The sequence below is a fragment of the Quercus robur genome, chromosome 2 (genome assembly GCF_932294415.1).
Source record: "Quercus robur chromosome 2, dhQueRobu3.1, whole genome shotgun sequence".
Lineage (NCBI taxonomy): Eukaryota > Viridiplantae > Streptophyta > Magnoliopsida > Fagales > Fagaceae > Quercus > Quercus robur.
The window spans coordinates 14,123,138-14,135,148 of NC_065535.1; the positions used below are offsets into that span (position 1 = coordinate 14,123,138).

The window sequence follows — 12,011 nt, forward strand, 5'->3', positions numbered from 1 at the left end:
GTCTTTAGTTGCTGTAGTGGTCTTGCGTAGAACGAGGTCTCCTATGTCCAGTCGCCTGAGTTTAACCCTCTTGTTGTAGTACTCGGCCATCTTTTTCTGATACTTTGTCATCTTCCTGGATGCGCTATCTCTTACTTCGTCCAGACAGTCCAGGTTGAGTCGTAGTTCCTTGTCATTGAGTCCTTCATTGAAAGTTCCTCGCCTGATGCTTGTTACCCCAACTTCTACTGGGATTACCGCTTCTGTGCCATAGGTGAGTCTGAAGGGTGTCTCTCCTGTCGGGGTTCTGGCTGTTGTTCTGTAAGCCCACAGGACACTATGTAGTTCTTCTGGCCAAGCACCTTTCGCCTCGTCCAGCCTGGTTTTGATAATCTTGAGCAGCGTCCTGTTCGTCACTTCCGTCTGTCCGTTTGCCTGGGGATGCCCTGGGGATGAGAACTGATTCTTGATTCCAAGGTTTGAACAGAATTCTCTGAAGCCTTGGTTGTCGAACTGCCTCCCATTATCAGATATGATCGTCAAGGGAATCCCGAACCTGCAAATTATGTTCTTCCACACAAAGCTCCGGATTCGAGCCTCAGTAATCGTTGCAAAAGCCTCTGCTTCAACCCACTTAGTGAAATAATCAATAGCAACAAGCAGGAACTTTACCTGGCCTTTACCTTGGGGTAACGGGCCGACGATGTCCATTCCCCATGGAGAAGCTATAGTCGTCAATCTCTCTGCTGGAAGCCGTTGCACATTCCCATATCGCTGGCACTTGTCGCATCTCTTGACGATCTCAGCTGCGTCTACCTACATGGTTGGCCAAAAATATCCTGTTCGAATTACCTTGTTTACCAGGGATCTGGGGCCAGCGTGGTCGCCGCAAATTCCTCCATGGATTTCTTCTAGGATGTATCTGGCTTCTTCTTCGTCGACACACTTCAAGTAAGGCATAGAGAACCCTCTCTTGTATAAGGCGTCATTAAGGATCGTGAACCTTGCTGCCCTTTTCTTGATCTTTTTAGCTTCCTCCGTGCTAAGAGGGAGGTGCCCATCCTGGAGATAGGATATTATGGGCGTCATCCAGCTGTCTGTGCCCTGGATGGTGAATGTTGCAATTTCTTCAATGCTGGGATGTTTTTGGACCTCTATTGCCAAATCTGTGACAATTTTCCCTTCTTCTGATGAAGCTAGTTTTGAGACTTCGTCAGCCCCCATGTTCTGACTCCTTGGGATCTGCATGAACTCCACTACATCAAACTCTTGAGTCAGATGTTTCGTCAGCTTGAGGTATTTCTGTATCCTTTCTTCCTTTGCTTCGTATTCTCCCCTAATCTGTCCAATCACTAGCTTTAAGTCACTTTGAATCAACAAGTTTTTAGCACCAAGTGCCCTTCCAAGCCTCAGTCCCGTCAGTATCCCCTCGTATTCAGCTTCGTTGTTGGTGGCCGGGAATCTTAATTGGACCCCGTATTTCAGCACTTCTCCGTCAGGGGTGGTTATGACGACCCCTACTCCCCCTTCCTCTGAGCTGACAAACCATCGGTTTGTATTGTCCATCTGTCCACCTCGTTGGTAATCATGTCTTCGTCTGGAAGAGTGAACTCTGCGATGAAGTCTGCCAATGCTTGCGCCTTGATCGCCGTTCTGGGATGGTATTCAATATCAAACTGACTAAGTTCAATCGCCCACTGGACCATTCTTCCTGCAGCTTCGGGCTTATTCATTGATTTCTTGATTGGTTGGTCCGTCATTACGAGAATGGGATTGGCCTGGAAGTATTGCCTTAATTTGCGCGAAGCCACTATCAGTGCAAACGCGATCTTCTCGATCTTTGGGTACCTGGACTCAGCTCCTTGGAAAGCTTGGCTAACGTAGTAAACCGGTAGCTGTTTCTTGCTCTCTTCTCTGATCAGGGCTGCACTTACGGCCGAGGCTGACACTGCCAAGTATAAGTATAGGTTTTCCCCTTCTTTGGACGGGCTTAGAAGTGGCGGGCTGCTCAGGTAATGCTTTAGTTCTTGAAATACAACTTCGCATTCGTCGGTCCAGGCAAATGCCTGCTTCAGAGTCTTGAAAAAGGGCAGGCATTTGTCTGTAGCCCTAGAAACAAACCTGTTCAAAGCTGCAATTCTTCCTGTGAGTTTTTGAACTTCCTTGACGGTCCTGGGGGACGTCATGTTGATGATGGCTTGCACTTTTTCTAGGTTTGCTTCTATTCCTCTTTGGGACACCATGAATCCCAGGAATTTTCCCGAAGCAACCCCAAAGACACACTTACTTGGATTCAATCTCATCTAGTGTGCTTTGAAGGTTGTAAATGTCTCCTTCAGGTCGTCCAGGTGTGCGAGCTCTTCTTTGCTCTTGACGAGCATATCGTCCACGTACACTTCCATGTTCCTGCCAATTTGTTGGCTGAACATTTTGTTCACCAACCTCTGGTACGTAGCCCCGGCATTCTTCAACCCAAATGGCATCACCCTGTAACAGTAGAGTCCTTGACTTGTGGTGAAGGCGGTCTTCTAGTGGTCTTCTTCAGCCATCCTTATCTGGTTGTATCCTGAGAAGGCGTCCATGAATGTCAGTAATTTGTGTCTGGCTGTGGAGTCCACAAGCTGGTCTATCCTAGGTAGGGGGAAGCTGTCCTTTGGGCATGCCTTGTTCAGGTCGGTGAAGTATATGCACATCCTCCATTTCCCGTTTGCTTTCTTCACCAGGACTACATTTGCCAGCCATTCAGGATAATACAGCTCCCGGATGAACCCTGCCGTCAGGAGTTTGGTAACTTCCTCTGCAACTGCTTGGTCTCGTTCTGGAGCAAAGGTTCTTCGTCGTTGCTGGACGGGTTTCCGTTCTAGGTCCACATTCAACTTATGTTGGATGACTTCTGGGGATATGCCCGGCATGTCCTCGTGACTCCATGCGAAGACGTCTAGATTCTCTTTGAGGAACTTTATAAGTCTTGTTCTCATCTCGGGGCTCAACGTCGTTCCTATCTTGGTCGTCTTGTTCGCCTCTCCTTCTACCAACTCCACCGTCTCCAGAGCCTCTATCCTGTCTTCTTCCTTCTCCTCAATCATCCACGTATGGTTCTCCTTCCCAGCCAGGACGGCTTGGTAGCATTCTCTTGCCAGGACTTGATCTCCTTTCACTTCACCGACACCATTATCTGTTGGGAATTTTACCTTCAAACAGTAAGTTGACGTTGCCGCCTTCCACTTATTGAGCGTGGGTCTTCCAACGATGACATTGTAGGATGAGGGACAATCCACCACCAGGAAATCTACTTGCCGAGTCAACTGCACTGGGTGGGTCCCCGCCGTCACCGTCAATGTCACTATACCCCGGAGGTAGACCCTGTCTCCACTGAAGCTGACGAGTGGAGAGTCAAAAGGGCACAATCTTTTTGGATCTAGTCTCAGCTGCTGGAAGGCTGGGAGGTAGATGATGTCCGCAGAGCTGCCATTATCGACGAAGATCCTTTTGGTATTGAACCCTTCTATATTTAACATTATGACCAAGGGATCGTTGTGGGGTTGCTTCACTCCTATGGCATCTCCCTCATTGAAAGACATGTCTTCGTATGTTCGCCGGTGCTTGGACGGGGGTACAGTGTGGACGCTGTTAACTTGTCTCTGGTATGCCTTTTTGAGTGACTTAAACGACCCTCCTGAGAACGGCCCTCCTGTGATCGTGTTGATCTCCCCGATCACCTTGTTTGGAGGATGGGACGGACGATCATCATCCCGGGAGAATGATTCGTGTTGGGTTTTATCGTCGTTTCTGGACTTGCTATATTCTCCTTTCTTCACATATTTCTGTAACTTCCCTTTCCGTATTAACTCCTCTATCTGCTCCTTCAGGTCCCTGCAATCTTCCGTGTTGTGGCCATGATCCTTGTGGAACCGGCAGTACTTGTTCTTGTCGTGGACATTAGGGGATGAGTGTAATGGTCTGGGCCATTTGAGATAATGCTCGTCCTTGATCTGCGTGAAAATCTTGTCAACAGGCATGACCAGAGGAGTAAATCTTACCGTCCGAGGATTTTTATCATCTTTCCTCCTATTCCCGTCGTTGTTTCGATGATCTGGTCGATCTCTCTTCTGCCCCCTGCGATCGTCTTCCCTCCTTGCCTTGTCGCCTGGCTTCTCGGTATCCTTTATGGCAGCTAAAGCGTCTTCAGCATTCATGTACTTCTGTGCCTTCAGGAGCATTTCTGCCATCGTCTTTGGTGGATTCTTAGCGAGGGAGGCCACAAGATCTCTGGACCTCAGCCCTGCTTTGAAGGTCGTCAGCTGCACCTTGTCATCGGCTTCGTCCACCTCCAAAGTCTCCCGGGTGAATCGTTTGACATATGACCTCAGAGTTTCCTTCTCTCCCTGCTTTACGGTAAGTAAGTAGTCTACCGGCCTTTTTGGACGTTGCCCCCCTATGAAATGGCGTAAGAAGGCACTGCTTGATTGCTCGAAGTTGTCTATGGACGAGGTCCGCAACTTCATGAACCATTCTCTTGCAGCTCCTTTAAGAGTGGTTGGGAAGGAACGACACAGTATCTCGTTAGGTGGTTGTTGAAGACCCAGAGTTGTCTTAAAGGTATTAAGATGATCCTGAGGGTCCTTGAGTCCATCGAATGGCTCTAGTTGAGGTAAACGGAACTTTGACGGTACGGGGCATTCAAGTACCGCTGCGGTGAAGGGTGAATCCATAGCCCTTACCATTTTGTCCACACTCCGGTCCGTCTTCTCTTTGATGGCGCTCCTTAGTTCGTCCATCTCTTTCCTCATTTCTCGAAGAAGATCTGAGTTTTGTTCGTCCGGGGTAGCTGGCCTTTGGGGGGTACCTCCCCTGTGGCTATCCCCTTCTCCCTCCAGGTTACCCTTGGACCGGCTTTCGTCCTGTTGGGCCTGCTGAACCTGCTGGAGTCGTAGCTTCATCTCCTAGTTTTGTTTGGTAAGTTCTTCAATGGTGGCTGCTAGGGCTTGAACTTGCTGGGCCAAGGCTGCTGAATCTGGGTTGGATTCCATCTGGATGTAGAGAATTAATGGAAACTACGTTTTCAAATGTGAATCTGAAAACTCGTTCCCCACAGACGGCGCCAAACTGATGAAACATAAACTCGTTAGTAAGAGTGGGCAGATGGAATCCCTTGTGGTGTGCGAGGGTATGCTAGATGAGGGTCACCGGTGTGGTGCCTGCCACAACGTCTCCGATGCCAAAGTTAGGATAATGACTAAACAAATTAAAGAATCAGAATATGTTCTCAAAGTGTCAGTGTATGTCGTCCCTTCTATTGACTGTATGAGAGCTTTATACCTGCGGACTTAGGGGCTAGCCGTTGGGGTTGTTAATGCTTTCTCAAGTAACGCCTCTGGTCCAATAATGAGACTTTTAAAAGGTTCCCAACGGTCTGCTTGGTTGATTTCGTAACTGTTTAGGTCATTGATTGACTGCATTGAATGACCCCCTGCCTTCGTCAGTGATGACAGCTTTCTTCGTTGTTCCTGATGACTTCATCAAGGATGCTTCCTTCGTCATTAATGTTATCTTCGTCAGTGGGATGTAGCATCGTCATTCCCATCAGTATTAATATCATTTGTGTGCATATTCTATTATAATTCTCCCTAAAACTTGTTTCCAATCTCTCATAGGCCACTCATGATTATCCCACTATTTTTTTTTTTTCTCTCATCTCTAACTTGTTAATATCACAGTCATCTCATTAAAGATGGAATAATACCTCGAACTTGCACTAACCTGACCCACTCTAACCCAACACAAATTTTCCTCGCCTTGAAGCATGGGACAAGACACCCCTAACCTAACCCCCACCATATCATCCATGAGAAAGTGGATAACCAATTTAGGAATTACTAAAAAGAAAAGGGGAGGACATAGCAAATAAAAGGGATTGATAATAAATTGATGAACCAAAATGGAATTGGCAACCTTGTCTTATGTATACACTGCTTTCTATGTTTCAGTAAGTTTTCATCTGTACTCATGGCAAAGCCAGACCCATAATAACAAAGTAACTTGAGAAACAACTAAAGGGCATTTACTTGCTCGAGTTTTTCTTGCAAACCAAATAACAGAAAATGTACTCACTTCAAGGAAAACAAGTCTGTTTTCTAGAGTCTAGACTACGAATACGATTCATTTTCTATAAACCTTTCCCGTCAAAAACTACTAGAGTGAGTGAGGAGCTTAATAGTAATCAGCCACTTAGTATTAAAGCTAAAATACTAAGAATTAGAACACCTGTCAAAACAGCAATATGCATGCAATGCAAGAATTGCAATTGCCTAACAGTCTACCACATATGTATGTAAATATAGTACAACTTAAAAGGTTGAGTTAAAATTCTTTTGCTTTTGCTGCCTTTCCACAATTCCTGATCCCTAATAATAGTCAGCTGTCTCAACTTCCAAGTTCCATGGTCTGACTGATCATTTTCTCTTTGTACTCTTTCAATTCCCTCTTGCACCGTTCTTTGTCTTTCAACCCAATGTTCTGGTAAACCTATAATAAGGAAACAACAATACTGTTAATAATCAATGCAAATCTTAAGTACTCGCTACTCATCACTCATCACTCTTGTTAATCTCTAAAGGAAAACTACAGATAATCTTAGGAAGAAGCCCCTATCATTTTAACAACTTGCTGATTTTTCTTGATTGGTAAGATATATATTTTCATTCTACCAGAAGATGAAAATGATTCCACCCAAAAGAAACAACCCGTAAAAGGTCTGTATTGTGTCATTGAGATTACCATCCTTTCTTCAGCGCTGAGGTTGCTCCATGACTCGCCAATCATCTTTGTGAACTCCCTTTCTCTGTTTGGGTACAAAGAATTGAGCTTGTAATGCTTCTCGGAAAAGAAAAAGTTATAGCCACTCCTATTGGGTTTTGGATAATTGGGATCTCCCCTTCTTCTACTTCTCCTCCTCTGACCAGAATGGCAATGTTTGGAGGTGTATGGTACAATGGCACTGTTAGAGTCTGGAATTGAGGTAGAAGAATCTGGCTGCTCCGGATGATAAAGTACTCCTTTAAGAATCTCAGAGCCCAATTTCACAGACAAAAAATAACCACAAACGCGTTTCCCTTCAATTGTTCCAATAGCTGAGAATCATGAAGTGCCTGTACAAGATGGTGGGAAAAGGTGAGACAAAGAAGCTTAATTCAGAGGACCAAAGGTTCTAGATCTTAGCTCATGTTTTCAAAGGACCAAGGATTTCTGGAAGGTATTATTCATGATGAAGTGTGTGGCCCTTTTACCCTTGTACCTGCAAACTAAATATTTTCAATTAGTAATAGAGTTATTCATTGAAAAGAATTCGGCATACCTGGCGAATGCCCCTAGTTTGGGATATATACCATGCTTCGATGAATGCTGAGGGTGGATAGTTGACTTGATGTCGCACCACTGGAAAATCTAGAAGATGATCATAACTTTCTGTTTTTGGTTCCTAAAGAAGAATTTAATGAAGATTTTTCTTGGGACTTTTGAAAAAAAAAATTTGAAAGATTTGGAAATCTTGATTTTTTTTTTAATTTTTTTTAAAGAATTTAAAATCTTGATTGATGATTTTTTTTTTTTTTTTTTGAAAAGCCTATCCTTTGAATGAGAATAACTTTGGCTCGAAGTTGATGCGGATTGCTGGATAAGTCCTTGCTTAATTCCTGCAAAAAGATAATTTCAATTAGCAATGGATTTATTCATTGAAATGAATTGGAAGTACTTAGCCAATGCCCCTAGTTTGGAGCATATTCCATGCTTGAATTGAAGCTGAGTTCATTTGATATTGCAACCATTGGGGAACATGAAAGAAGATCACAGTCTGCCATCCTTGGTTCCTGCAAAATGGCTTTCTTTCTCTAGCTTGTTAGAAACCAGTTATCATAAAAATAAAAAAAAATAAAAAATAAAATAAAAAGAGTGGCCAATGCCCCTAATGTGGACAAGCTTGCAAAAAAATGGATTGATGCCTCAAATAAAAACATGCTTTCATGCAAGAAGGACATATCTGCATACAATATAAATAGGCCAACACCCCAAGTTTAAGCATGCTTGATGCAAAACAAATGGGTTTAGACTAACATGCACCCAAACAATTTTGTCACATTGTTTTGCCTTTGTTCCCCAAGGTTGTTTGGGTGATTGGGACCGAGCCTTTGAAAGGCTGCCTATGTACATCTCTCATAGAGGATTAGGTCAAAACATAGCAACTTCTTGAAGAGAAGGATAAACTAGGGCATATGCCTCTTGTTCACAATATGCTTGTGAAAAAACTTTTGCATTGAGTTGCATCAGCTGTGACGGCCCTTAAAGCAATACTTATATATGGTGAGGGTTGTGAGAAAAGAAAGCCCAAACATCTATTCATGAATTTGAATGAAATCAGCTCTGAAAAACTGATTTTCATAAACCTCAACAAATACCCTATCTATCAAGAAGCTGTCGAGCATCGAGCTGAAACAGCTTTTTAAATCTCGATAGATACTAGCTGTCGAGCTTTAAAATCCAGCACTTCTCCGCTTGATTTTTGGACAAACTTACATGGTTTTAACACTTGAATTTGAAACCTTGTTCCTTGAAGCATTAAACACTTCCTAGATCTACCCAAATACAAGTAAAGTGTATTTTGTCAAAAGATTAGCCAATTCTATATTGACATATGTTCCTATCATGATTCACATATGTCCTAACAATTAAGATTGAATGCATGAGCTTTTTGAATTTTTTGATGGATATATTTTCTTCGATTGCCTTTTAAGACCATTTCTTCTTATATTCTAAGTCAAGTAGCAAAGTCTTTACATGGATCAAATGAAATTTGAAAACTCACTTAGTGTATAAAACACTTGTGAATATTTAGACCCCCAAAAACAAAATATCCAATACAAGCTTAGATTCAAACAATGTATGTGCGGAATATGAAATAAAAGCAATACCCAGAATATCAAATTACTCTAAGCCATTAATTAATCACAACCATTATAAATTAAAAGCTAAGAGTAAAGGAAAGAGAGATGCAAACACAAGATAACACCAACATGTGTTATCGAAGAGGAAACCGAAGAACTTGGCGAAAACCTCTCCGCCGCCCTCCAAGTGGTAAATGATCCACTAGAAAATCAGTTGGGATACATGAATAGCAATAGACCCTCCAAGCCTAATGCACTCAATGCAACTAAGCCCTCCAAGCTTCTTGCTCCAACAAGGTTACGCCGAACCGTGTCTTCTCTAACTTTCCGAATCCCGCGATTAGCCCATTGCATCAACCAATATGAATTGGTTCTCTCCTGAACTACTTCCCAAACACCAAGAACCTTCTCACTACTCTGAATTTGGTGAGGTAAGACTTTGGTTTATAATCCTCTTATGGATATGACAATGGAAAAGGTGAGAATTGAGGAATTTGGAGAATCAAATGTTTAAGATTGTGGATGAATAAATCTTGTTTTTCTCTAGAGTTTCTCTCTCAAAATTCTCTCTGGAAGCTCTTTCTCTACTCTACATTTCGTGAGTATAAGGGTATTTATACACCTTTGATGGGCTCAAGTGGTAGGCTTAGAATGATTCAAGAAACAATTTTGGGTTTCCATACCAAGTAGAGTTCAATCATAGGCTTTTGGGCTTGAGTTCATTCACAACAAATAAGGTTCAAACAATTATGATGGGCTCAAGCTTTGGACTTGAGTCATCATCGTTCAAACAAAAGCCACACATATGTGTAATGAAATGCAATTTACATGGGCCAACCTAAAGGTAATTTCTATGGGTCATTACAACATGGGTAGAAGGTAGGTTAAAGGTCCCCCACAAGTTAGGACGTCGTACCTCCCAACTTGTGACACTAGGAGAGCCGTGTTAGTCCGAACGGTACAGTTTGCCCTATGAACCACCAAGGCATAATCATGGTGATCCTTGTCGCGATGGGTGGTAGGTTCACCACTGGGTATGCAAGTCTCAAGAATACCATAATCCACGGCTAATACTACCAAGCTTTTGGGCTTGCACACAAATAAAATAAATTTTATTCAAGCAAATGATGCATGACATGCAATGTAATGACATATTATATACAAAAAAGTAATAAACAAACAATGACATGGTTGGCCACCATAACCTAATTGAAGCTTAGTCCTCAATATCCCTAGTGGAACCGCCATTGTGAGAGACCGTTCTGCCAGCCCTTTTTTTGGTGTTAGACCAAATCCACGTTAATGGGTGGAGTCGTGTTATTGTCTCTCAAAATGGAGGTTCGACTGATTATATTTTCCCCTTTAGATTAAAGGTTTTACAATGGAGTCACCACTTATTTAATTATTGGAATAAATAAGAAAACCAAAATTGAAATTTTCCTCATTTTATTGATTTGCAAATGAATTTACATTGATCATAAGAAATTACATCGCTTTGGTCCTAGATACAATCTAAGATTAAGTACATGGTTTTGTTTCCTAGTTACAATCTAAAAATTGAAAATTACATGGATAAGCATTGATCTATCAACCCTTAATCTAAGCTCGAAGGCTATGTTACAAGATTGGAAGGTGTTAGGCACCCATCTTGCAAGGTGAAACCGGTCTTTTAGACTATAGTGGCTAACATTCATATCATATCATCCAATATGTTAATCAATTTGCATGTTGAATTTAATGTTTGTGCATGTGATAAACCCTAACTCAATTTATTAAGTATTGCATTTGGATTTGAAAATAAATTCTGGCAAATGTGTGTGAATGGTGATATCCTAGATTCAAGGATTTGAGAGAGTTATGAAACAAACATGTTTTTCATAATTTTGATATAGATTTAAGATCAAAGCTAGTGTTATGCATGAACATGCAATGAACAACCAAGAATATGTGAAAAATACATATAAATATTTAAGAACATTCAAACATATTCTAGGAAATCAAATAAACACTAGCATGCTCTAATCTTAATCTCATCATAATAATATAAAAAACAAGTTAGGGGAAGAGATTATACCTACATATAAGATTCACACGGTGGAGGAGGAGACTCTTGATGGAGATTCTAAGGGTGGAGTAGATAAGAAGAACTAGGAGAGGGAGAGTGAGCTCACTCAATACCTCGAGTCTAAGGAAGACCAAGATATGACAAAACTACTCTACATCACTAGAACTCGAGAGGAGAAAAGAGAGGGTTTTTCTGTGTGCTTTAGAATGGAGGAGTTGAGGGTTTATATAGTAGTGGTGGAGAAAATATGAATAGATTGGAAGGTCATTTAATGAGAGTTAACAAATGATCAAAAAGAATCATGAACCTAGACCTTATTTTAGACTTTGGGGAAATCTACTACATTAAATGTAGAGATTGGTGGGAGTAATGAGCAAGCAAAATTCGGTTTTCCTATAACAGGCTGCAAAGCCAAATTCAAAAAATCATATCTTATCAATTCGGATTGGAATTGTCTCATTCTTATGCTCAAATTGAAGCCTCAGATGTCTAGTTTCTGGAAAAATTAACCTTATTCATAGATTCAAAATATTTTTAGAGCTATCAACAAAATGGTGAGCAAAGGTCATTTGTTAGAAAATAATTTCAGAACAATTAACATTAATAAGTCCCAAATTAGTTTCCAATTAACATGAATAGGCTCCAATCACTCCCATTTTAGACTTAATTAGTTCCAAATTTACCCTAATTAAAAAGATAATTGCACAAATTACTCATTGAATAATTAATGTTTGACTATCTAATTAATTAAGTGTGTGCAACCTTACCATAAAATGTAGTCCTGTTCAATTAAATTATGACACGTCATTCATCTCAAATTGATTATAATTATAACCAATTGAAATCAATTGTTCATAATTACATATAATCAGACTCAATTTGTGATAGCACATCTCGGCCATTAAAACTTGATTTGATAATAACTTTCAATTTGATGTTTCGATTAGGGCTTATGACCTATCGAATTGATCATTACAACATCAAGGTCATTTTGATGAAATGAAATTAAGGATCTAATGGCCACAATTAAG

The 12,011-nt window shown here is 41.4% G+C and overlaps 1 protein-coding gene across 1 annotated transcript in view; it reads right to left on the reverse strand.

The window, feature by feature from the left end:
* LOC126712501 (cytochrome P450 72A397-like) overlaps positions 1-12,011 on the reverse strand; it is a 76,538-nt gene that overhangs the window by 36,940 nt on the left and 27,587 nt on the right. The gene's annotated exons all lie outside the window — the stretch shown is intronic.